Source organism: Scyliorhinus torazame, chromosome 25 (assembly GCF_047496885.1).
Source record: "Scyliorhinus torazame isolate Kashiwa2021f chromosome 25, sScyTor2.1, whole genome shotgun sequence".
In the NCBI taxonomy this organism is placed as follows: Eukaryota; Metazoa; Chordata; class Chondrichthyes; order Carcharhiniformes; family Scyliorhinidae; genus Scyliorhinus; species Scyliorhinus torazame.
Genome location: NC_092731.1, coordinates 15,686,617 through 15,710,841, shown reverse-complemented (window position 1 = coordinate 15,710,841; position 24,225 = coordinate 15,686,617). Strand labels below are relative to the sequence as shown.

General features: G+C 48.0%; 1 protein-coding gene across 8 annotated transcripts in view; it reads left to right on the top strand.

Annotated features, from left to right (window-relative positions):
• Positions 1-2,355: 2,355 nt before the first annotated feature.
• The window catches only part of klc3 (kinesin light chain 3), a 94,727-nt gene continuing 72,857 nt past the window's right edge, over positions 2,356-24,225 (top strand). For 6 of the 8 annotated variants that reach the window (XR_011938127.1, XR_011938128.1, XR_011938129.1 and 3 more), the window contains exon 1: positions 2,356-2,479. The gene's annotated coding sequence lies outside the window, so the exon portion shown is untranslated. Of the gene's footprint in view, positions 2,480-5,228; positions 5,348-12,597; positions 12,742-24,225 lie in introns of those variants that run through there. The other 2 variants (XM_072490071.1, XM_072490070.1) reach the window with 2 other exon arrangements.

The window sequence follows — 24,225 nt, the reverse complement described above, 5'->3', positions numbered from 1 at the left end:
ACGGTGAGTGGCTCGGAGGGGAGCTTGCGGATGGTGGTGTTCCCCATGTGTCTGCTGCCCTTGACCTTCTGAATGGTAGAGGTCACAGGTTTGGGTGCTGCCAAAGGAGCCTTGGTGCAGTGGATCTTGTAGTTGGTACACACGGCTGCCACTGTGCGACAGTGGTGGAGGGTTTGAATGTTTATGGAAGGGGTGCCAATCAAGCGGGGCTGCTCTGTGTCCTGCTGGATGGTGTCGAGCTTCTCGAGTGTTGTTGGAGCTGCGCTCACCCAGGCAAGTGGAGAGTCCATCACACTCCTGACTTGTGCCTCGTAGATGGTGGACAGGTTTTGGGGAATCAGGAGGTGAGTTACTCACCGTATAATTCCCAGCCTCTGACCCGCCCTGGTAGCCACAGTATTTATATGGCTAGTTGATGCACGATCAATTGCACAAAGACTTGAGTTGGGTACAACTGAGGCTTTATTGCTCTAAGATGTGTGGCCTCCCACAGCAGCTGGTGAAATGGCTGCAGCATGGAGAACACACATATTTATACTCCGCCTACTGGGCGGAGCCAGCAGGCAGGGACTACCAATGTACCTGTAGTGCAGGTCCTACCATACATCACCTAATAGAGGTGCAACAGTGGTTTACCACACTGGTCCAGTTCCATTTCTGGTCAATGGTAACCCCCAGGATGTTGGTGGTGGAGGATTCAGCGATAGGAATGTCATTGAATGTGAAGGGTCGGGGGGGGGGGGGGGGTTGGTTAGATTCTCTCTTGATGGAGATGGTTTGCCCTGGCACTTGGGTGGTACGAATGGTACTTATTGGTTATCAGACCATTTCCTACCAGTTGTTTCTTGTCATCCTCACCACCCAAGCTGAGTCTTATGGTGTCAGGCACTTTGCCCACTTAAGGTAAGGAGACGGGCATCCATCAGCCGAATGGTGAGTGCCTGCCTGCAGTGGGCAGCAGCTGGTACGCCCACCAGCAGCAGATTCGCATCAGGAAAAGTTTGCATTTATATAGCGCCTTCGCAGTAGCAAAGCATCCCAAAGTGCTGCTTCACAAGAGCGATTATGAAATAAAATTTGACACCGTACCATATAAGGAGATGTTAGGACAGGTGACCAAAGCTTGGCCCAAGAGGGAGGTTTAAGGGGCGTCTAAAAGGAGGAAAGTGAGGTCGCGAGCAAGCAGCGTTTGGGGGCTGAATTCCGGAGTTTAGGACCCAGGCAGCTGAAGGCAGGGCCGGCAGGCGTGGAGCGATGGAAATTGGGGACAAGAGGTTGAAATTAGTGCAGCACAGCAATATTGGAGAGTTATAGTTCTTGAGGCGTTTACAGAGGTATTGGGGCGAGGTCTCGGACAGTTCCGAGCCTGAGGATGAGAATTCTAATGTAAAACGAAGCAACAGGAGACATTGAATTCTGTCAGCAACGGATGTGATTCTGAGCAGGAACCCAGCAGGTCGGAGGTTGCAGGTACGTGAGGGCATTGGCTCGGGCTGATAACTGATAGTCCAGCGTGCCAACTGCTGCCGGAGTGGGCCGCACACTCACTTCCCAAGTCAGAGGTGATGTCTTTTGGGGGGCGTGACTCCACACTCCCCAGGGCAGCAACCCCCGGAGTGCCATGCTGTCAGGAGGGCCATCTAAGATATTGAGCACTGTATGAGCTGTGAGGACACGGTGGGCTGGATTCTTCCACCCTGTCCGCTGCAAGATCGCCAAAGGCAGGACGCGGAGCATGTAAAGGTCCATTGACCGCGGGCGGGAATTCCGGTCTCCCTGCGGGTGCTGCCGGAGAATCCCACCCTGTACAGAGCTGTGCCCCAGCTGAAATGTATCCCTCGGCCATCAGGAAGGCGGATTAACTTGCCATTGTCCTATGTGTGTGGGATCTTGCTGTGTGCTAATTGGTTGCTGTGCTTCCTACATGACAAAAGTGACTGTGCTTCCAGAAAGAAGGTATTTAATTGGCTGTAAATTGCTTTGCGGCTCTGTTTTGGGAACAGGGATGGACTTTATTCTGAATGGGGGCAATTTGGCAACACTGAGCTCAGATCACGTGAGAAGTTCCCGCCCAGCACATTACGTCACTGCAGCACCGTCACGTGACGGCACAATGACGCGACCAGTCCCTGTCGCGTCAGCCATTCGACGGCCACTGACGTCAACGCCACCCGATCACGTGACGGGGGGAACGGGTCCCGCCCCTCCCTCGGGCTCCGCCCCCTCCCTCCCTCAGACCCCGCCCCCTCCCTCGGCCTCCGCCCCCTCCCTCCGCGGACCACACCCCCTCCCACCCAGGGATCCGCCCCCTCTCAGACCCCGCCCACAGTGACGCCAGAGGGCGGGTCCCTAGCAACGGGGCCTTAGAGACGGGAGGCAGCGGTGAGGAGCCGCGGCGGAGGCGGCACCGGGAGCGGGCAGCGGGCAGCGGGCCCCCCCTCACCCCCATTGCAGCCCGGCCGCAGGGCGGCGGAGAGCGGTGAGTGCTGCAGCGGGAAGGCGGCTGCTGCTGCAACCTCCTCCCAGGCCCAACACCCAGTGATGGATGTGATGGTGCAGGTTAACCAGTTACTGACCAGCCCATAACTAACCAGCCACTAACTAATAACCGGCAGATAACTAACCAGCCACCAACTAATAACCAGCAGATAACTAACCAACCACTAACTAATGCCCAGCAGATAACTAACCAGCTGCTAATACCCAGCAGTTAACTAACCAGCCACTAATAATACCCAGCAGATAACTAACCAGTCGCTAACTAATAACCAACAGATAACTAACTAATATCCAGCAGATAACTAATCAGCCTCTAACTAATAACCAGCAGATAACTAACTAGCTGCTAACTAATAACATCCCATAACTAACCAGCCCACAAACTAATAACCTGTCCATAACTAACCAGCCACTAATAACTCACAGATAACTAACCAGCCATTAACTAATAACCAGCTGATAACTAATAATAAGAGTAGGACCAGTCAAGGACAGTAGTGGGAAGCTGTGCTTGGAGTCCGAGGAGATAGGAGAGGTGCTAAATGAATATTTTTTGTCAGTATTCACACAGGAAAAAGACAATGTTGTCGAGGAGAATACTGAGATTCAGGCTACTAGACTAGAAGGGCTTGAGGTTCATAAGGAGGAGGTGTTAGCAATTCAGGAAAGTGTGAAAATAGATAAGTCCCCTGGGCCGGATGGGATTTATCCTAGGATTCTCTGGGAAGCTAGGGAGGAGATTGCTGAGCCTTTGGCTTTGATCTTTAAGTCATCTTTGTCTACAAGAATAGTGCCAGATGACTGGAGGATAGCAAATGTTGTCCCCTTGTTCAAGAGGGGGAGTAGAGACAACCCCGGTAACTATAGACCAGTGAGCCTTACTTCTGTTGTGGGCAAAATCTTGGAAAGGTTTATAAGAGATAGGATGTATAATCATCTGGAAAGGAATAATTTGATTAGAGATAGTCAACATGGTTTTGTGAAGGGTAGGTCGTGCCTCACAAACCTTATTGAGTTCTTTGAGAAGGTGACCAAACAGGTGGATGAGGGTAAAGCAGTTGATGTGGTGTATATGGATTTCAGTAAAGCGTTTGATAAGGTTCCCCACGGTAGGCTACTGCAGCAAATACGGAGGCATGGGATTCAGGGTGATTTAGCAGTTTGGATCAGAAATTGGCTAGCTGGAAGAAGACAAAGGGTGGTGGTTGATGGGAAATGTTCAGACTGGAGTCCAGTTACTAGTGGTGTACCACAAGGATCTGTTTTGGGGCCACTGCTGTTTGTCATTTTTATAAATGACCTGGAGGAGGGCGTAGAAGGATGGGCGAGTAAATTTGCAGATGACACTAAAGTTGGTGGAGTTGTGGACAGTGCGGAAGGATGTTACAAGTTACAGAGGGACTTAGATAAGCTGCAGCGCTGGGCTGAGAGGTGGCAAATGGAGGTTAATGCAGAAAAGTGTGAGGTGATTCATTTTGGAAGGAATAACAGGAAGACGGAGTACTGGGCTAATGGTAAGATTCTTGGCAGTGTGGATGAGCAGGGAGATCTCGGTGTCCATGTACATAGATCCCTGAAAGTTGCCACCCAGGTTGAGAGGGTTGTTAAGAAGGAGTACGGTGTGTTAGCTTTTATTGGTAGAGGGTTTGAGTTTCAGAGCCATGAGGTCATGTTGCAGCTGTACAAAACTCTGGTGCGGCCGCATTTGGAGTATTGCGTGCAATTCTGGTCGCCGCATTATAAGAAGGATGTGGAAGCATTGGAAAGGGTGCAGAGGAGATTTACCAGAATGTTGCCTGGTATGGGGGGAAGATCTTATGAGGAAAGGCTGAGGGACTTGAGGCTGTTTTCGTTAGAAGGAAGAAGGTTAAGAGGTGACTTAATTGAGGCATACAAGATGATCAGAGGATTGGATAGGGTGGACAGTGAGAGCCTTTTTCCTCGGATGGTGATGTCTAGCACAAGGGGACATAGCTTTAAATTGAGGGGAGATAGATATAAAACCGATGTCAGAGGTAGGTTCTTTACTCAGAGAGTAGTAAGTGCGTGGAATGCCCTGCCTGCAACAGTAGTGGACTCGCCAACACTAAGGGCATTCAAATGGTCATTGGATAGAGATATGGACGATAAGGGAATAGTGTAGATGGGCTTTAGAGTGGTTTCACAGGTCGGCGCAACATCGAGGGCCGAAGGGCCTGTACTGTAATGTTCAGGGCCTGTACTGTAATGTTCTAACCAGCAAGCGGCACAGTAGTACAGTGGTGAGCATTGTCGCTTCACAGCTCCTGGGTCCCAGGTTCGATTCCCGGCTTGTGTGACTGTCTGTGCGGAGTCTGTACGTTCTCCCCGTGTCTGCGTGGGTTTCCTCCGGGTGCTCCGGTTTCCTCCCACAGTTCAAAGATGTGCAGGTTAGGTGGATTGGCCATGCTAAATTGCCCTTAGTGTCCAAAGGGGTTGCTGGGTTATGGGTATGGGGCGGAGTTGTGGGTTTAAGTGGGGTGCTCTTTCCAAGGACCAGTGCAGGCTCAGTGGACCGAATGACTTCCTTCTGCACTGTAAATTCTATGGCTCTGTCTAATAACCAGCAAGTAACTAGCTGATAACTAATAACCAGCTAATAGCCAACAAGTAACTAATAACTAGATACTAACTAATAACCAGCAGGTAACAATATATAAAAGTTAAGAAGGAGCCAAAAGTAGACATTGGACCACTGGAAAATGTGGCTGGAGAAGTAGTAATAGGAAACAAAGAAATGGCAGACGAACTGAATAGTTACTTTGCATCAGTCTTCACGGTGGAAGACACCAGTGGGATGCCAGAGCTCCAGGAGAATCAGGTGGCAGAGGTGAGTACAGTGACCATTACTAAGGAGCAGGTTCTGGGGAAACTGGAAGATCTGAAGGTGGATAAGATGGACTACACCCCAGGGTTCTGAAAGAAATTGCTCAGGAAATTGTGGAGGCATTGGTGGTGATCTTTCAGGAATCACTGGAGGCAGGAAGGGTCCCAGAGGACTGGAAAATGGCTAATGTAACACCCCTGTTTAAGAAGGGAGGGAGGCAGAAGATGGCAAATTATAGGCCGGTTAGCCTGACTTTAGTCATTGGTAAGATTTTTGAGTCCATTATTAAAGATGAGATCGTGGAGTACTTGGAAGTGCATGGTAAAATAGGACTGAGTCAGCACGGCTTTGTCAGAGGGAGGCCATGTCTGACAAATCTGTTAGAGTTCTTTGAGGAAGTTAAACAAAGGAGAACCAGTGGACATGATTTATTTAGATTTCCAGAAGGCCTTTGACAAGGTGCAGCATAGGAGACTGTTAAATAAGTTAAAAGCCCATGGTGTTAAGGGTAAGATCCTGGCATGGATAGAGGATTGGTTGACTGGTAGAAGGCAGAGAGAGGATAAAGGTGTCTTTTTCAGAATGGCAGCCGGTGACTAGTGGTGTGCCTCAGGTGCTGGGACCACAACTTTTCACAATACACATTAATGATCTGGAAGAAGGAACTGAAGGCACTGTTGCTAAGTTTGCAGATGATATAAAGATCTGTAGAGGGGTAGGTAGTATTGAAGCAGGCGGGCTGCAGAAGGACTTGGACAGGCTAGGAGAGTGGGCAAAGAAGTGGCAGATGGAATACAATGTGGAAAAGTGTGAGGTTATGCACTTTGGAAGGAGAAATGGAGACATAGACTATTTTCTAAATGGGGAGATGCTTAGGAAATCAGAAGCACAAAGGGACTTGGGAGTCCTTGTTCACGATTCCCTTAGGTTAACGTGCAGGTTCAGTCGGCAGATAGGAAGGCAAATGCAATGTTAGCATTCATGTCGAGCGGGCTAGAATACAAGACCAGGGATGTATTTCTGAGACTATGTAAGGCTCTGGTCAGACCCCATTTGGAGGATTGTGAGCAGTTTTGGGCCCCGTATCTAAGGGAGGATGTGCTGGGGCCTTGTAATGGGTCCAGAGGAGGTTCACAAGAATGATCCCTGGAATGAAGAGGTTGAGGACTCTGGGTCTGTACTTGTTGGAGTTTAGAAGGATGAGGGTAGGGATATTGAAACTTACAGGATACTGCGAGGCCTGGATGATAATAATCGCTTATTGTCACAAGTAGGCTTCAATGAAGTTACTGTGAAAAGCCCCTAGTCGCCACATTCCGGCGCCTGTTCGGGGAGGCTGGAACGGTTGCATCACAAGCCAGCTGTCTTAGCCCAGTGTGCTAAACCAGCCCCTGGATAGAGTGGATGTGGAGAGGACGTTTCCACTTGTAGGAAAAACTAGAAGCAGAGGACACAGCCTCAGACTAAAGGGACGATCCTTTAAAACAGAGATGAGGAGGAATTTCTTCAGCCAGAGGGTGGCGAATCTGTGGAACTCTTTGCCGTAGAAGGCTGTGGAGGCCAAATCACTGAGTGTCTTTAAGACAGAGATAGATAGGTTCTTGATTAATAAGGGGATCGGGGGTTATGGGGCAAAGACAGGAGAATGGGGATGAGAAAAATATCAGCCATGATTGAATGGCGGAGCAGACTCGATGGGCCGAGTGGCCTAATTCTGCTCCTCTGATGGTCTTGCTGATGACTTCCCAGCTGTTAACTAATAACCAGCAGGCAACTAATACCTAGCTGATAACTAACCAGCTGATAATGGATAACCAGCAGCTAACTAACCAGCCACTAACTAATCACCCACTGCTAATTAATTAGCTGCTAACTAATAACCAGCTAACTAACCAGCCACTAACTAATTAGCTGCAACCCAATAAGCACCAGATAACTAATTAGCTGCTAATAAATAACTAGCTTCTAACTAACCAGCCACTAACTAATTATCTGCAACCTAATCAGCCACTAACTGATAACCAGCTGCTGACTAACGAATAAACAGACTCTAACCAACACTAATATTCATTTTAAAAATAAATTTAGAGTACCCAATTATTATTTTTTTATTTTCCAATTAAGGGGCAATTTAGCCTGGCCAATCCACCTACCCTGCACATCTTTGGGTTGTGGGGGGGGGGGAGACCCACTCAGACACGGGGAGAATGTGCAAACTCCACACGGACAGTGACCCAGGGACTAATATTCAATTAACAATTGAAGTTTCTGCTTAATTTTTGTTTTATGTTTAATGTACTTGATATTAAATAATAACATAACAGGTCACATTGATTACTATTTATTAATAGATTATGTTTATATTGAATTTTTATTGGATATTAAATCACATTGTTTCCTTTGCATTTTGATTTCTGATTTCTGATTTTATTTTTAATTCTGCTCAGGTTTTATTGAAATTTTTACAGTTTTATTTATAGTTTGTTTTTAATATTTTAATTTCATTCTGTCTCGTACCCTAACGTAATGAAACGCTTGTTTAATCTTTCCGTTCAAATCTCCGAATAAAACGTCAATTCTTTTTTGTTTAATATTTTAGCTTCCTTCTGTCTCGTACCCTTAATTCCTGAGACACTTGTCTAATACTTTATTTTAAATTTCTGAACAAGTTTTATTTCGATTTCGTTTAATGTTATTAATTTTCGGTCAAATTCCGTCTTGTGAATTTTTTTTGTTTAATATGTCATATTTCTGAGCAGTGTTTTGTTCTATTTAGTTTAATATTTCAGTTTTGCCTAACATCCTATTTTATGATTTTGTTTGCCTAATTTTTTGTGTTGAATTTCCGCGCGATATTTCCATTTTCTTTATTTTAATATCTTCAAAATGTTTTGCTATTTTGTGTAATTTTTGTTCCATATTCTACTTTACATTTTAATTTATTATGTTTACTTGGTGTCTTTAATTTATTTTATGTTGTCTTGCATCTGACCTCATTAATTTTGCGTTTAATATTCATTTATATTTATAATTCAATTGTTATATATTTTTTTAATTTAGAGTACCCAATTCATTTTTCCCAATTAAGGGGCAATTTAGCGCGGCCAATCTACCCACCCTGCACATCTTTGGGTTGTGGGGGCAAAGCCCACGCAAACACGGGGAGAATGTGCAAACTTCACACGGACAGTGACCCATAGCTAGGGATCGAACCTGGGACCTTGGCGCCGTGAGGCAGCAGGGCTAACCACTGCGCCACCGTGCTGCCCTCAATTGTTATATTTTAATCTAGATTTAATATTTTTATTCACTTTAGAATTGTGAATCCATGGAATTCGCTATCCCATAACGCTCTCAGTTCTGGATTCTTCCGCCCTGCCCACCGCCAAGGTCGCCACGGCCGGACGTGGACTGTGTGAAGGTCCATCGACCTCGGGCAGGAATTTCCGGTCGCCAGGAGCGGACACGGCTGGAGAATCCCGCCCTCAGTCATTGACCGCATTCAAGGCTGAGATTGACCGAGTTTTCAGTTGGAATTGAATGATCTGAGAGAGGACGGAAAGCCCACTCTGCTCCTAGATTTTTTTTCTAACTGATAATTAGTAAATTAGAGGTAGCAAATGTATTCACTAATGCTACCACCCTCTGCTCATTAGGTAATCAGCGAGTAATTGCGACCGTGCTAATTAACTTTTAATTGTACAACTATTCCCTCGTTTTGTAGCCTCGTAATGAACGATAAGTCGACATTAATTCTCTGCTCTGGTCTAACTCTTCAAATCGGTCAAATGATCATTACTTTAATGATTTCCCGTTTAACAGTTCACCTGGCTAATAATCAAACACTTAATTAATCGGCAATTAATCAAACCGGCTGAAGACAACACTGGAAGACAATCTCTACTAGAATTTTGTAAAGTTAGAATGCAAACCGTAACAACCTTAACCCGTAACAGCCTCCCCGAACAGGCGCCGGAATGTGGCGACTAGGGGTTTTTCACAGTAACTTCATTTGAAGCCTACTTGTGACAATAAGCGATTTTCATTTCAAGATTTGGGATTGAACTCTGGAGAGAGCTTGTTTGAGGATCACTGCGGTCACTGGACTGCAGTCTAATCCAAGCCTTCATCTAGACAGATTGCCTTGTGGGAATGCAAAGTTAACGTTGTGTTAATATCTTTTGTACAAGTTTCAGCACTAGTCAAACTTTGACAGGAGGAGGTCGGATAAATATCTTCTGCTTTCATGGAAGCAACAGCACAGAAAGGGGCCATTTGGCCCATCTCCACTGTACTGGTGTCTCTTTGCACATAACAAGGACTGGAGTGGGCCCCTCAACATAAGAATCCCTCCATGAAATGAAAATGAAATGAAAATCGCTTATTGTCACAAGTAGGCTTCAAATGAAGTTATTGTGAAAAGCCCCTAGTCGCCACATTCCGGCACCTGTTCGGGGAGGCTGTTACAGGAATCGAACCGTGCTGCTGGCCTGCCTTCAAAGCCAGCGATTTAGCCCTGTGCTAAACAGCCCCTTGCCACCCCCCCTCATCTCAACCTATCAGCATAACGTCTATTCTTCAATTCTTCCTCTTAAATGCATCTCTGCCCTCTCTAGGTAAAGGCATTTCTTCTGAGTATTTTATTGCTGACCATCTTCTATTTATGTTCCCTCGATTTGGTCACCCCCAGAAGTGAGGACATCATCTCTATGTCTGCCCTTTGAAATCCATAGAATCCCTACAGTGCAGAAGCCCTGTACATTTGGCCCGTCGATTCTGCACCAACCCTCCGAAAAGAGCACCCTACCTAGGCCCACTCCCTCGCCCTATCCCCGTAACCCCGCGCATTGATCACGGCCAATCTACCTAACCTGCACCTCTTTGGACTGTGAGAGGAAACCCACGCAGATACGGGGAGAAAGTGCAAACTCTACACAGTCACCCAAGGCTGGAATTGAACCTGGCACTGTGAGATAGCAGTGCTAACCACTGTGCCGCCCCAACTGCCTATATTATTCCTTCGCAATTTTGAAGACCCTCAATTAGGTCACCACGGACCATCCCTTTCCTCGAGAAAAGAGCCCAAGCTATTTAAGGTTAGAGAGTAAGGCTTGTACGTTTCGCAATCACTGGGTGTCTCAAAGTGCTTCACGGCCAGTGGAATATTCTGAAGTGTTGCCACTGTTGTAAACGCGGCAGCCAATTTGCATGCAGCAGTGTGATGATAACTAGATAGGTTTTAGTGATGTTTGGTTGAATGTAAATATTGGCCAGGATACACCTTCTTCACAATAGTGCCATGGGTTCTTATACATCCGTCAGATAGGCCCTTGGTTTAAGATCTCATCCAAAAGACTCTGACTGCATTCCCTCAGTACTGGACTGGAGTGCCAGCCTTGAGATGTGTGCTGAAGCCCTGGAGTGCGACTTTAACCTGGAGCCCTGCAATTCAGAGGCGAGGGTGTCGGCAGCTAAGCCACTTCCGAACAGCTTTCTGATGAACATATCCTCCTCCCCGTCCTGGTATCATCCTGTGATCATTTGTTTTGATAATCATATGATGTATTTGCCTGTGCTGACCTCATTATCCTTCTGTGGAGCTCACAGCTCCCCAGACAAGGAGCTGTAGTGGTGCCTCATTCCCAGAATATAGAACATAGAACAGTACAACACAGTACAGGCCCTTCAGCCCACGATGTTGTGCCGACCATTTATCCTCATCTAAGATCAACCTAACCTACACCCCTTCAATTTACTGCTGTCCATGTGCCTGTCTAAGAGTCGCTTAAATGTCCCTAATGACTCTGACTCCACCACCTCTGCTGGCAGTGCATTCCACACACCCACCACTCTCTGTGTAAAGAACTGACCTCTGACATCTCCCCTATACCTTCCTCCAATCACCTTAAAATTATGTCCCCTCGTGACCCTGGGGAAAAGTCTCTGGCTATCCGTTCTATCCATGCCTCTCATCACCTTGTACACCTCTATCAAGTCACTTCTCTGCCTTCTTTGCTCTAATGAGAAAAGCCCGAGTTCCCTCAACCTTTCTTCATACGACATGCCCTCCAGTCCAGGCAGCATCCTGGTAAATCTCCTCTGTACCCTTTCCAAAGCATCCACATCCTTCCTATAATGAGGCGACCAGAAGGGTGGCAATTTGGAGGTATTCCCTCCCCGGTCCGCCCCTCTGATCCTGTCGCGCAATTTTCTCATCACATCTATCTAAACGCCAGGCAAGATCGACAATGAGTTCTTTTGCTTTCCCTGAGTTCAGGAGGGGACCTAGACTCTCAGCCAAGATGATGAGGGTGCATTGGCCATGATAAATTGCCCTTAGTGTCCAAAAAAGTTGGGTGGGGTTACAGGGTTATGGGGATAGGGTGGAGGGCTTAAGTGAGGTGCTCTTTCCAAGGGCCGGTGCAGACTTGATGGGCCAAATGGCCTCCTTATGCACTGTACATTCTGTGATTAGTCGTTGTTACAGACCTGTCCTTTGTTGTGAGAAGGATAATAGGAGTACAGCGAAAGCATGCTGATGTAATAGGCCAGTGTGTTGGTTTAATGCAGCTGGCACCAATGCACTAGCAAGGTGCAATAACAACTGGTTTACAGTTGTATACTCCAGCCCCCATCTTGTTGTATCTTTTGCACAATGCATTCCGCTGAGACTCATCACCCACCTCGGGGATTCCCTGTTTCCAGGAGTTTACTGAATCGTCTGATGGGATGTGTGCTGCCTACTGCTTCGCTCATTCTCTCTGCGTTTTGATCACTGCCAATCAAAACAGAACGGCTGGCTGTAACTGAGAAAGTGTTGGCGGAAGGTGGGGCAAACAATTCTCTGCAGAGTGTTTATCCTGGGAGTCGCTGTTCTAATACATATTGATAAGGAAAGGGTAATGTTCTGTTTGAAAACAAAAAAAACTCTTTCGCAAAAAGCAGCCTTGCAAAGAAGGAGGAACTGTTAAACATGAAGTACATTTATTTTTATAACTAATTTACATGCCTTAATTTGCCTGTATTTTACTAGTCATTATCTGCGAGGCTGTGCTGACTTGCTGGAGGAGCTTAATCAGTCGCTGCAACGAAGCTGTGAATGAGCATGTAATTATATGAATATTAATTATACGCTCAATGTCAGCACTTCTCCTCGTGCTGGTGGGGGGGCGGGTTCTGCTCGTCAACCAGCTAAAGCTGAGGACTCAGAGGCATAGCAACTGTTTAGCTGAGTAATGCAAGGTGCTTTTTTTTATTCGCTTGTCTCTAATCTGTCACGGTGACTCTCTCTGCTGTCCTTCAACCTTGCTGGGTCCTGTGCTGACGCCGCTATCTTCCCCGAGTGCAAATTTGGGTTGACAGCAATGGATGTGATCTTGTCGGTGGCGTCGTGAGCAGTAAGTGTGTTATTTAACCTAGAACAGAGAAGGACAGACCAGGGAAGTCCCCTCCTCTATCCCTCATCATGGCTGAACGAGCGCGATCCCAGTTTGGGGAGGTGGGGGGGACAGTAGTGGGAGCAAAGTGAGGGGTGAGGAACAGGCGGAGGCGGCTTTTGACAGCTAGTTTTGTGGTCAGAAAATTGTGTCTGTGCCTCACGGCGCCGAGGACCCGGGATCGATCACGGCCCCGAGGACCCGGGATCGATCACGGCCCCGGGTCACTGTCCGTGTGGAGTTTGCACGTTCTCCCCGTGTCTGCGTGGGTTTCACCCCCACAACCCAAAGATGAAAATGAAATGAAATGAAAATCGCTTATTGTCACAAGTAGGCTTCAAATGAAGTTACTGTGAAAAGCCCCTAGTCGCCACATTCTGGCGCCTGTTCGGGGAGGCTGGTACGGGAATTGAACCGTGCTGCTGGTCTGCCTTGATCTGCTTTCAAAGCCAGCTCTTTCGCCCTGTGCTAAACCAGCCCCATCAGATGTGCAGGGTAGGTGGATTGGCCATTCTAAATTATCCCTTAATTGGAAAGAAAAGCATTGGTACTCTATTACAAAAACAAGTAAATTGTCTGCCTGTGACTTTATGTCGGGCCAAACACTCCGCCTGTATATCTACTAGGTTCACACGCAGGGAGGCTGGGTTTAGGACAGGGAGGCCTCCCTCACTCGCGGAACTGTACTCCAGTAAACATCAAGAGCTGGGGTGGGATTGGGCAGGATAGACGCAGCATCGGGCTGCTTCCAATGAGTTTTAAATGTGTGAGCATCTGTGCTTAGGGAGGCTCCTGGTGATAAAGGTTGTGGTCAGACCCGCCGTGTGCATTGTAGTCACTGCTGCTACTCCCTCCATCCCCTGCCGTCTCAGCAGAAACCCGAGAATCTAGGGATGGAAAACAAGTTGTTCAACGTTGAAACGTAGCCAAGTATCCGGAGTGCGGCCTCCTAATCTATTAATAATGAGATTCCCATTGATTCTTCGCCTCCTCCTCCTTTCCTGGCGGTTAATCATGCTGCGGATGTTCATGGAGTTAATGGCATAAAAAGGGTTCAGTTTGCTGCTTGAATCTTTTCAATGGTGGCACAGAATTTGCGTTTACAAAAGAGAAGAGGGGGCAGAGGTCAGGAGAAGGCATTTGCATTTCTATGGCGCCTTTCACGACCTCGAGACGTTACAAAGCGCTTCAGCTTGCAGCCAGTGAAACAGGTCTGAAGTGCAGTATTGTAGGAAACACAGCGGTCGTTTGGCGCGCACAGCAAGACCCCACAATCCACGGTAACCGGATAACCCGTTTTGGTTAACTTGGTGGGACAGGAGGCAGAAATCTCCTGGCCGATTTCGAACAGAGCAAAGGGGCCCGATCCGTTCGAGGGTGGGCGAGGGCCACAGTTTAATGTCTCGTTTAGAAGCTGACACTGCAAACCCCCGTCCCCCACCCCCGACAGTGCAGCACTCCCTCCCTCCTGCGAACACCGCACTCCAGTGTATGCCTGGATTTTGTGCTGGAGTCTCTGGTATGGGACTTCAACCTTCTGCCTCAGGCCAGACAGATATAACTGACCCCAAACATCTTGGCACAGGACACGCTTGTAATCATTTTTTGAAGAGCTTCTTATTCTTTTGTGAATTCTTCAGTTTTTCGTGTTTGGAATGGCAATAAGAACACCCTTTTTCCTCAATAATGCGTGGAGTGGATTTGTTTCCACCTCTTTTATCTGTTTTGGGGATGTTGGCTGTCCATCACTGACTAGGCCAGCGTTTGTCCCAAATAGCCTTTGAAAAGGTGGTGATGCGCCGCAACCTTTAACAGTTACAATCTACGTGCTGTAGGTACACCCACAGTGCTATTAAAGAGGGAGTTCCAGAATTATGGACCAGTAACGCTGAAGAAATGGTGACGTATTCCCCAGTCCGGGTTGCGAGTGACTTGGAGGGGAACTTGCAAGTTGCGGCGTTCTTGTTCTGCTCGTGTCACTCTTTGAAAAACAGGAAATAGGAGCATGAGTGGACCATTCGGCCCTCCAGCCTGCTCTGCCATCCAATGAGATCATGGCTGGCTTACGCCAACATGATTTTCCCACACTATCCCCATATCCTTTGATATCTTTAATATCTTGAAACAGTCTTGAACATGCTCTCAATGACTGAACCTTCAAAGCCCTTCAGAATTCCAAAGAATTCCCTCTAACTGAAAAAATTCCTGCTCATCTCAATTGCCTCCATCTTATTATGAGACTGTGTCTCCTGGTTCTAGGGGGAAACACCCTTCTTACATCTACCCTAGCCATGATCTGATTGAATGGCGGAGCAAGCTCAAAGGGCTGAATTGCCTACTGTCATAGAACATAGAACAGTACAGAACAGGCCCTTCGGCCCTCGATGTTGTGCCAAGCTTTGTCCGAAACTAAGATCAAGCTATCCCACTCCCTGTCATTCTGGTGTGCTCCATGTGCCTATCCAATAACCGCTTGAAAGTTCCGAAAATGTCCGACTCCACTATCACTTGCAGGCAGTCCATTACACACCCTAACCACTCTCTGAGTAAAGAACCTACCTCGGACATCCCTCCTATATCTCCCACCCTGAACCTTATAGTTATGCCCCCTTGTAACAGCTACATCCACCCGAGGAAATAGTCTCTGAACGTCCACTCTATCTATCCCCCTCATCATCTTATAAACCTCTATTAAGTCGCCTTTCATCCTCCTTCGCTCCAATGAGAAAAGCCCTACCTCCCCCAACCTTTCCTCCTAAGACCTACCCTCTTATGAGTACCTTTAAGAAATGGGTGTTTATAAATGGGTGTGTATGTAAGTATCTGTAGTGAGAGTACCTTTAAGAAATGGGTGTTTATTACTGCAGTGATGTCAGAGAGTGGGTGGAGCTGGGCTCTCTGTCAGCTTTTTACTCTCGTTTTAGGCTGTTTGATGCAGGGTGTGTTTTAGTTTCGTTTTCAGAGCTGGATAACTGCAGTCACAGCCAGAAGGTGTATGAATCTCTCTCTGTAATCTAAAGACTGTAAATCGATCCTGGTGATTTAAAACTAATAACAGTAGTGACTTTAACCTGATGTGCTTCTGGTAAAAGTTGTTTTAAGTCTTATGGATGTTAAAAGGAAAGCTTAAAGGATTACTTAGTGTTGTGTTCTTTGGGGGTTGTATTTGAATTGATGATTGCTAAGATGTTCACTATGTTTTGAAAAGGTTAACTTGAGTTCATAGAATAAACATTGTTTTGCTTTAAAAAATACTTTTCCATTTCTGCTGTCCCACACCTGTAGAGTGGGCCGTGTGCTCCCCATACCACAATCTATTAAAGGTTGTGGGTCAGGTGAACTCCATGATACACTTTGGGGTTCTCTAAAACCTGACCCATAACACTACCTCTGCTCCTAATTCCTATGTTCTTATGTACCCTGACAAGCCCTGTAAGAATTTTGTATGCTTCAATGAGATCACCTAATTTTTCTGAACTCTAGGGAGTACATGCCCAGTATCCTCAATCTCTCCTCATGTGACAATCCAGCCACCCCAAGAATCCGTCTGGTGATCCCTTAGTTGCATTCCCCCCACAGCAAGTATATCCTTCCTTGGATAAGGAGACCAACACTTTACACAATACTCGAGGTACGGTCGGTTTCTATACAATTGCATCAAAACTTCTCTACTCCTTTTTAAAAATAAATTTAGAGTACCCAATTTTCTTTTCCAATTAAGGGGCAATTTAGCGTGGCCAATTCACCTAACCTGCACATCTTTGGGTTGTGGGGGCGAAACCCACGTAGACACGGGGAGAATGTGCAAACTCCACACGGACAGTGACCCAGGGCTGGGATCAAACCCGGTCCTCAGCGGTGTAAGGCAGCAGCGCTAACCACTGCGCCACCGTGCCGCCCTGACTTCTCTAGTCCTGTACTCAAATCCCTTTGTGATGAAGGCCAACATACCATTTGCCTTCCTAATTGCTTGTTGCCACCTGCGTGATAGCTTTCAGTGACTTATGGACCAGGACACCTGAGTCCCTTTGAACTCCAACACAACCCAAGCTCTCGCTGTTTTAAGAAATATTCTACATTTCCTACCAAAATGGATAACTTCACATTTTCCACGTTATATTCCATTTATCATGTTCTTGCCCATTCATCCAGCCTGTCACGATTACCTTGAAGCCTCTCTGTATCCTCCTCACAACTCGCATTCCCACTTAGTTTTGTGCCATCAGCAAACTTGGAAATATTACATTTGCTCCACACATCCAAGTCATTGATATCGAGTGTGAATAGCTGGGGCCCATGCACTCATCCTTATGGTACCCCACCAGTCGAAGCTGCCAACCTGAAAATGGCCTATTTATTCCTACTCTGCTTTCTGTCCGTTAACCAATTCTCTCAATCCATGCCAGTATATTACTCCAAATCCCATGTGCTCTAACTTTTTTACTGACCTCGTGTGTCGGATCTTGTCAAGAGCCTTCTGAAAATCCAAATACACCACATCCACTGGTTCCCCCTTCCTTGTCTGTTCTGCTAATTATATCCTCAAAAGATTCTTGAGGTTTGTCATGATTTACGTGAATCCACGTTCGACAGTGCCCAATCCTACCATTGCTTACTAAGTGTCCAGTTATCAAATCCTTTATAATAGATTACAGCATTTTCCCGACCAGACTAATGGGCCTGTAGTTACCCGTTTTTTCTCTCCCTCTTTTGTTAAGTAGCGCAGTTACATTTGCCACCTTCCAATCTGCAGGAACCATTTCAGAGTCTCCAGAATTTTGGAAGGTGACCATCAATGAATCCACCACCTCTACAGCCACCTCTTTCAACACTGGGATGTAGGGCATCAGATGCAGGGGATTTATCTACTTTCAGTCCATTAATTTCTCCAGTATTACTTTATTTCATAAACTAATTAATTTTGTTTCCTCATTCTCGCAAGTCCCTTGGTTCCCTAGGTTTTCTGCATCTTCTTCCTTTAAGACAGACACGCCAGGGCACAATCTAACGGAAAGGATTCTAAGTGTCATTTGTGGCGGGTTTTGCTGGGAGTTTCTCCTCCGCTCTTGTCCGCGTGTTCCCCTCCACTAGCTAACCACACTTTTTAATCACTTTTTTGGACCCTGGGGAGTTTCTCACCGGTTTAGCCCACACTTAGAATTATTTTCATCACTGGGAGCTGAACTCCCAGTAGTGAACTGATGTAGGACGGCACGGTGGCACAGTGGTTAGCACTGTTGCTCCACAGCATCAGGGTCTCGGGTTCGATTCCCGGCTCGGGTCACTGTCTGTGCGGAGTCTGCACGTTCTCCCCGTGTCTGCGTGGGTTTCCTCCGGGTGCTCTGGTTTCCTCCCACAAGTCCCGAAAGACGTGCTTGTTCGGTGAATTGGACATTCTGAATTCTCCCTCAGTGTACCCGAACAGGCGCCGGAATGTGGCGACTAGGGGATTTTCACAGGAATTTCATTGCAGTGTTCATGATAGTATCATAGAATTTGCTAGTGATATTTAGGTGCTAGTTCAGTGCGGTAACTGTTGCACATGTCAGATCTGTGAAAGCTGCTTAGAAAGTCAAATTACCCTGTGCACCGAATTGTTCTCTCATCGCATCCAGGTGTAAAGCCCCACAATGCAGTGAAGTAACAACTGTCGGCCATGTCGCAGTACCGATCATTACACTGCTGGGAACTTCTCTTTTCGGTGCTCTTGTAACAGAAGAGAAGTTGACTGTTGCCAAGTAAAGGTTCCTTTAGCCCTGACGATAGTGCTTGCTATGGTTTTTCTAAGCCCTTCCTCTTATACTGTGCAGTTTGTATCAACGAACACACTCCAGGCCAGTTAGATGAATCACTGACGCAGCCTCGCGAACGACAAAATTAATTTTGTACTTTTTTGGCAAGAATGGATAGCCCACAGGCCTTGAATTGTCAGCAAAAGTCAGCTATGATCACAAAATACAACGTTTGATAGCGCACAGCGTGAGCATCATAGGAATTTACAGCACAGTAGGAGGCCCTTCCTGGGTGGAAAGGAACCATCCTTCTCTTTCGTGTAGCCTTGAGGGATTCTGCCCCTTCCACCTCTTCAGGCAGGACCCTCACTGCCACCCTCAGTGTGAAAACATTCCCCTGAAATATCCCCCCGGCCAGTCACTTTATATCTCTTGTTTATTGATCCCTCTGCTAATGAAAATCCTCTCCTGCAATAGCCAATTCCCTTCTGAGAGCGAAATATCCACCAGCATGGTAACCATTGACACGTTTGTTCCCACATGCCAGGTGTTGGCATCTGACAGGAGCTTGCATCAAAACAGAAGGTGCCAGGGCGGCACAGTGGTTAGCCCTGCTGCCTCACGGCGCCGAGGCCCCGGGTTCGATCCCGGCTCTGGGTCACTGTCTGTGTGGAGTTTGCACATTCTCCCCCGTGTCTGCGTGAATCTCGCCCCCACAACCCAAAGATGTGCAGGGTAGGTGGATTGGCCACGCTAAATTGCCCATTGGGAATTCCTTTCAAAGTCAGAAGATACCAACTTACTATCTGATAGGGAAAGGTTATCTTTGCATTTTGAGTGGGATCATCTGCAAGGATCTCGGGAAACAGACACATAGGAAATAGCAGCAGGGGAGGCCATTTAACACTTCGTGCCTACCCTGACATTCAACAGGGTACTGGTTAATACTCTATCTCATACTCCAAGCGCCCAGGGAAATGGAACGTCCTACGGCTCTGATGAAACGACCTGCCTGTAACATTGACCTCTCTTTTCTCTTTCCAGTGACTGACTACCGAGCTGTGCTCTGCTGAATGATTTCTGTCCTTAATCTAGATTTCTACATTTGTACGGTTCACCGTTAATGTAACTGCGGAGATTTGTCCATCTCCTTGGTCACTGCAGTGCCGTGTGTGTTGATGCAGTGGGGGAGGATAGAGAGAATGGGAAACGGGCAATGCCATTTTAACACCCATACCCCACTCGATTCGTTCGTTTAGCCATTCACCCTTTCCTCATCTTATTTTTAGAAAAAGATTATGGCTCCTGGGCAATAAAATCCCAGGAAATGCTAAAGGCTGACAAACCCTGAACAATCTTTGCACAAGGCCCTGTCTGATTGCATTTGACAATCTATCATTCTCATTCCAATCTGCTTCCCCTGCTTCAGAATGTTGCCTGCAGGCTAGGTTTGAAGTGCACAGTGGTTCCAAAGTGCTTTTGGCCCTCCAGGGACTGTGGGACGGGAGAGTGGGAGAGATTCTGTTGCCGCAGATAGCTCGGCAAGCGAGAGACCGGGTTCCGTGGAGAATCGAGACCAGGCCTAACCGTATTCTCGCACAAAGCTGAGCGAGGATCACTGCCCTTCGAATGATGGCACTCAGCCATTGTGAAGTGATGCAGTCAGGATCTGAATTCCTGATTTCCCCCACCTCCCCCCAGGGAGACTGCGGCACGGTGGAGGCAAGTTTAATCAAAGCATTCAAAAAGGAATCAGACTGTTGTCGGAAAAGGAAGAACGTGAAGGGTTTCTGGGGAGGAGGCGGGAAAATGGCACTGGGCGAATTGCTCATTCAGAGAGCTGGTGTAGACACGATGGGCCGAATGGCCTCCTGGATTGTAGCGTTTCCTGGATTGTAACAATTCTGTGGTAATGTCTACTGGTCTAGTAAACCACAGGCCCAGGCTAATGCTTGGAGAACCTGGGTTCAAATTCCACCCTGCCGGCATTTAAATTAATGAAATAAATTCGGAATTGAAAGCTTGGACAAAATCCTCCCACCTGGGACGAATCCCCGTGTCGGGGGTGGAAATCTCACTGCGGAGGCCAGTGGAAATAACTGGCAAATCTTCTGGCCTTGGTCTTATTAATTATGCAACCGGGTGTTTTGTTACAATATTCTGTGGCAGGGCAGGCCTGGTGTCGCGCAGTTCACTGTCCGATCCGGGCGCCATATTGTAAAACGTCACTGACCCACTGTTGAAGAAAGAAGATGCACCCCCTGAGAAAGAAGATGGATTTCCAGGAACGTTCTGAGGGCGGAAGAGGGACCCTTTTCAAGGCACTGAACCTGGAAGGTTTCCCTCCAAATGCTCCTCCCACCCACCGTTGTGGTGGTCCTGGGTGGCGAGCGACCTCCAGCCTGAACTCCGGAGCCAGCCCCAAGCTTTGTTGCGCTGAGCCCCGACATCCGCAGGCCACGCTCTTCCAAACGGGTTTCACACCGGCGCGTTCGCCCGCTGGCATGGTGGAGAACCAGGCCCGGGTGGGTCAGGCCTTCAAATCATTAGCTGTGTTTCCCACCGGCTTCCAGCGGGTTTCCCAATCCGCCGTGGTGGGCAACAGCAGAAGATCCCATGAGAAATTCACATTGGCAGAAAAACAGCTGCCTCACAACGCCAGGGTCCCAGGTTCGATTCCCTCCTTGGGTCATTGTCTGTGCGGAGTCTGCACGTTCTCCCCGCGTCTGCGTGGGTTTCCTCCGGGTGCTCTGGTTTCCTCCCACAGTCCAAAGATGTGCAGGTTAGGTGGATTGGCCATGCTAAATTGCTCCTTAGAGTCCAAAAGGTTAGGTGGGGTGTGGTAGTCGGTATTAGGGGTATTACAGTACCCAGGTTGATGCTGTAAGACCATTGGTGTGGGAGGTACCTGAGACAGGAATATCATTGGTGAAGCCTGCCTGCTGGTTCCGCCCAGTAAGGCGGAGTATAAGAGTCTGTGTCTCCCTAGCAGCCGCATTCTGTACCTGCGCTGCTGGGGGAAACATCTAGTCCAATAAAGCCTTCAATTGTCATCCAATCTCGCTTCTGGAGTCATTGATCGAGCATCATTTTATTGGACTAGATTTTAAAGAATGGAGCTCCGAATCAAGCCGGAGTGTCTGCAACTCAGCCCTCATGCGGCAAACTCAGCGGCAACCTTCAAACACTAGCTGGCATGCTTAAAAGGGTACCTCAGGACGGCCACGACTGAACCTACGGAGGACCAGAAACTGCAAGTTCGCCACCGTGAGGGTGAGCCCAGAGATCTACACCCTTATCGAGTATGCGGACGATTTTGAGGCCGCAATGACCCTGCTGAAAGGACACTATATTCGCCCAGTAAACGCCTCAGTATGGACTTCAAAGGGGCCCTCCCCTCCACCGACCGCAACACGTACTTCCTGAACGTGACTGCCGAATACTCCCGGTTCCCATTCGCCATCCCCTGCCCCGACATGACCGCAGCCACCGTCATAAAAGCCCTCCACAGTATCTTAACACTGTTCGGTTTCCCCGCCTACATACACAGCGATAGGGGGTCCTTCTTTATGAGCGACGAACTGCGTCAATTCCTGCTCAGCAAGGGCATTGCCTCGAGCAGGACGACCAGTTACAACCCCCGGGGAAACGTACAGGTAGAGAGGGAGAACAGAACGGTCTGGAAGACCGTCCTACTGGCCCTACGGTCCAGGAATCTCCCAGTCTCCCGCTGGCAGGAGGTCCTCCCGGATGTTCTCCACTCCATCTGATCACTACTATGTACCACGACCAACCAGACACCTCATGAACGTCTCCTTGTATTCCCTAGGAAGTCCTCCTCCGGGACCTCGCTCCCAACCTGGCTGGCAGCTCCTGGACTCATCCCGCTCCGCAAACATGCGGGCGCACAAGTCGGACCCATTGGTCGAGAGGGTCCACCTCCTTCACACTAACCCTCAATACGCCTACGTGGCGTACCCCGACGGCCGACAGGATACGGTCTCCCTACGGGACCTGGCGCCCGCTGGGTCCCCACCCACACCCCCACCACCAACCAAACCCTCCCTCCCACCGGCGCACCCCACAGCCGCCCCCTTCCCAGGTGGATCGGTTCTTCCACTGGTCCCACCCAGGGGTGATGAAACTGCCGAAGAAGCCGAAGCCACGCTCCCGGAGCCACGGATGCCCGAGCCGACGCCTGCATCACCGCCGAGACTGCGACGATCGCAGAGGACGGCCAGGGCCCCCGACCGACTAATTGCTTCATTTTGAATGTAAATAAATACTGCAAATAGTTGTGACATGTAACTAGGCAAAACACTGTACTAATGTATACCGGGTACCACCATAACCTCAACCTCTACTACTGTATAACGCGAGACCACGACACCTGCCGGACTCTTTTTTTTTTTTAAAAACGGGGTGAATGTGGTAGTCGGTATTAGGGGTATTACGGTACCCAGTGTCCTCAGAGAATCACGTCTTCACTAACCGCACAATGAAAAGCAAAGCTAACGAGGCAGGATGGGAAACTTGAGCCATCTCTATTCATTTGTTGTTTCACTCTTCTCTGCCACTCCGAGAGAGAGTGAGGGCGAGGTGGGGGGGGAGCAATCGTGGGGCGCAGTGTGTCCCCACCTCGGGGCCAGAACCTCCCGGTCCAGGTCCCACCCCAGGTCTGGTTGGCTATGGAAGGAGTGTTCGTATCGCGGTTCATCAGGTTGTTAATCAGCCTGGAAAATCCCCCCCCACCTCTTCCCGTTTGTGTGAAGATATGTTCGGAAAAATAAACTATAGGAGTAGAATTTCTTCAGCCACTCTCTGCAGTAACATTGTAAGTATATCCTAAAAGGAGTATGTTTTGGATGTCACGACAGAGATTAGTGATGCCAATTTTCGCCCTCCCCCACTCTGGCCAGGCGCCACCCTCCCTTCCCCCTTCTTCTTAGCGTCACTTACCCAAAAGTCAACCGTTTGTGAGTTCAAGTCCCACTTCAGATACATGAGCATAAAGCATTTTTTTTTTAAAATTCCAATTAAGGGGCAATTCAGCGTGGCCAATCCACCTAACCCTGCCCATCTTTCTGGGTTGTGGGAGGGTGACACCCACGCAGACACGGACAATGACCCGGGGCCGGGATCGAACCTGGGTCCTCGGCGCCCCTTCAGTGCTAACCGCTGCGCCCCCAGTACCGCCCCTAGCACACAGCTCAAGGCTGACGCTGCTGCACCGGTGGATGTGCCACCTTTCAGACGAGATGTTAGAGCAAGGCCCCTTGTCCCCAAACTCTGAGGTAAATGCAAAAAATCCCAGGGAACAATTACGAAGGGCAGTTCTCCCAATGATGTTCTGCCCAATATTTAATCCCTCCTTCGGCATCCCTAAAGCAGACTATTTGGTCATCCCATTGCTTTTTGTGAGAGCTTCAAGTGCGCCAATCGGCTGTCCTCTTCCATACATGACAACACTTCACAATTGGCTGCAAAGTGTTTTGGGGCGATTGTGAAAGGTGCTATGGAAAGGATGTTCAAGCACAGCCCTCGTCTCCCCTATTGAACCACGGATTTCTACGTCTTTACCGTCAAGAGGGACGGCTGGTCTCTCAATATCTTCTCTGGAAAATTCTGAGGTAAACTACACACCGAAAAAGTAGTTTATTTTTCCTCGTTTTCTCCCCACTGAATTGTGTGTCTCAAAATATGTGATAAGAGG